Source organism: Nannospalax galili, unplaced genomic scaffold (genome assembly GCF_000622305.1).
Source record: "Nannospalax galili isolate Female #2095 unplaced genomic scaffold, S.galili_v1.0 scaffold498, whole genome shotgun sequence".
Classification (NCBI taxonomy): domain Eukaryota; kingdom Metazoa; phylum Chordata; class Mammalia; order Rodentia; family Spalacidae; genus Nannospalax; species Nannospalax galili.
The window spans coordinates 456,409-459,251 of NW_008342032.1; positions in this window are offsets into that span (position 1 = coordinate 456,409).

A 2,843-nucleotide genomic window follows, 5' to 3' on the forward strand; every position below is an offset into this window, starting at 1 on the left:
CCCAGCACTCTGGAGGCAGAGGCAGGTGGATCTCTGAGTTCAAGGCCAGCCTGGTCTCCATAGTGAGTTCCAGGCCAGCTATGGCTACAGGGAGACCCTGTTTCAAAAAGGAAAAAATAAAAATAAAAATAGCATAGAAGTTTACTTTCCTTCTTTAATCATTGCTAAATACATGGCATTTCATTTCTCAAGCATCCTCTTCACAGAATGCATCTTCTTGCAGATGGTTCTGCAACACATGCAGCAAGAGGCACATCTGCTTTCCACACTGGGTCCACTCCAGCTAGTTTCATAAGAGAAACCTCAACTAGCACACACTATAGTAATACAGTCTCCAGCACCTTTGATGTGTCTGCAACATGGAATGAACTGGGGAAAAAAATTAAGAACTCAAACTAATTGTAGGATGTGGTCTCAAATAAAATGCCAACATTCCACAGCAAAGTTCTACTGAAAAGAAGCCAAGAACAATTTCGGGAGCAGAGACTAATCCATAAACATTCTGCTTTGATCTTCTGCAAGCCACAAGCTCTAGAAGTGATGTCTGTCCTTTTAACAAAGAAAGCCATTTCCAGTCAGTATGAGTAAAAAGAAAACAAACGCTTTCACCAAATATCAAGCATTGTTATTACCCTCCATGGGCTACCATAATACCAGGCTAACTTGCTTAAGCAACAGAAATCTGTTTTCATAGTTCTGGAAAGGAGCTGATAACAAGAAGCCCTCAGGCTGTCATTTTGGGCTTCCCTCCTCAGCATTGGAAAACATTTTTCTCATGGTTTTCATGTAGTTTTCTTCTGTGTGTGTTGGTTCTAATCTCTTTTTATAAGGAAATCACTCATACTGGATAAGGGCCTGGATATGGCTTCATTTTAGCTTAACGACCTTTCAAGATCCTATCTTTAGACAGTCACATTATAAATTATTGGGGTTAGGACCTCAGTATTATATTCTAGGAACCAGGAACTATGTATATAATAATTGACTTGGATTAAAATCCAAAGGAAGCAGAAAAAAATCCCAAGGAATCTCAGTCAAACCAAACCAAATCAGCCAATCCTACAAATCTGAAAAGAAATGATGAACTGTCCTTGCTTTTGGAAATAAAAAGCAGCACATGGAAGTATAGAGCTGGTTCCATTCAAGAAACAAAACTGGGCCAAGGGGATGGCTCAGAACCATAAAGGTACTTGCTGCCAGACCTAATAAACTGAGTTCTACCTCTGGGCCACACACAGTAGAAAGCAAGTATTGACTCTACAGGTTGTCCCCTGACTTCCGCATGCATATTGTAGTGCATGCACACACAAATAAATGAATAGAAAGAAAGAAAGAAAGAAAGAAAGAAAGAAAGAAAGAAAGAAAGAAAGAAAGAAAGAAAGAAAGAAAGAAAGAAAAAAATTTTAAAGAAAGCTCACTGCTGCTCTGACTGAAGAAACGCTTTTTAAAAACCCTGGTGGTTGATATGACTCACCACATGAATCTTGTGGTGGGGCCCTTCAGGGCAACTGGCATGGGCTCTCCAGCCTGACCAGAGCACTCCTCAGTGCTGTGCCCAAAGTTCTGTTGGTTATTTTTTCAAACACAAGCCTTGTGGACTCACTCTGCAAGCCCAGGTTAGGCAGTTGGTTTGCTGCTTCCAAGTGTCTAAGTGCTGACAACATCTTCTGGGAAGTCTCGTTAAATGGATTTGTATTGGGGGAGAAAAAGCACAGCCTCTTCACAAGAACTTCTCAGACTTCACCTTAATTCTACTGTTTTCTTTCTTGCAATTCAGTGAAAGTGCCAGGAATATCCCATTTGTTTCGAGAACACAACATACCTATGCAGTGAAAAATGGGCTCTATTAAACAAGTCATAATCAGTGTTGCATGCTCATAATCTCTACTCTTTCTGGAAATCTAAGAAGCTAGCTCTTTTTTTTTTTCTTAAATCAGACATTACTCTCCATCTTCTTGGTCTAGTCTTGTGTCTTTAAATTCTATTAAGAGGATATTACTCATTTCTCAACTGTCCCTGGTTCCAATTTGATTTTCTTTTTTTAAAATAAATAATTTATTGAGAATTTCATACATGCATATAAGGTGTTTTGGTCAAATCCATGCTCACTGCCTCCCCTCCAACTCCTCCCATATCTCTGGTCACTTTTTTCTGATAACTTCATGTACTCTTTCTTCTTCTTTTATTTATTTGTTTTTTATGGAGCTTTTGGCTACTCTAACATTCCCCCTTCTGAAGAGGTAACCCCCAAATCTTCTAAGGATTAGAAAAAAGCTCCTGAATATTTTCGACATTTTTGGCCTTTGGAACGGAGTATGTTGCTAAGATGCCCAAGGACACTGTGAGCTTTAGCCAAGAAACTGGCCACTTTTCTTTGGGATCTCTTTACCCTAACTGCCTAGCGAATTCCTACCTCATATTCTTATCACACCATCCTCTGAAGAGGTCACCCGAATTGCCAATAGGAAATTGGGACGCAGACTGCTCTGGCTTCTTCCATGCAGAACAGGGACACAGGGTGAGGCAATTGGAGTACCCCTTCAGTGCGTTTATCTAAAAGACTCCCAACTTGCATAACTCTTATCTTGAGGAGGAAAAGAAAGTCTTTGAATCGTGAGTAGGAGATGTAAAGGCAAGAGTAATTAGCATTACAAGTTCTAGACAGGGAACCAGAAAAAAGTCAGAACAGGGCAATTTTCAAATGTTCATATGAGAGTCCATTGGATTTCTTGACAAGGGCTTCGGAAAGCATCCCTCTATTGGGTTATTCCTCATTTTTCTTTTGTCTTCCAAGGCTGGACTAGTTGGCTGGGAAGAGTGGCTGGATACTCAGGTGAGGGTCC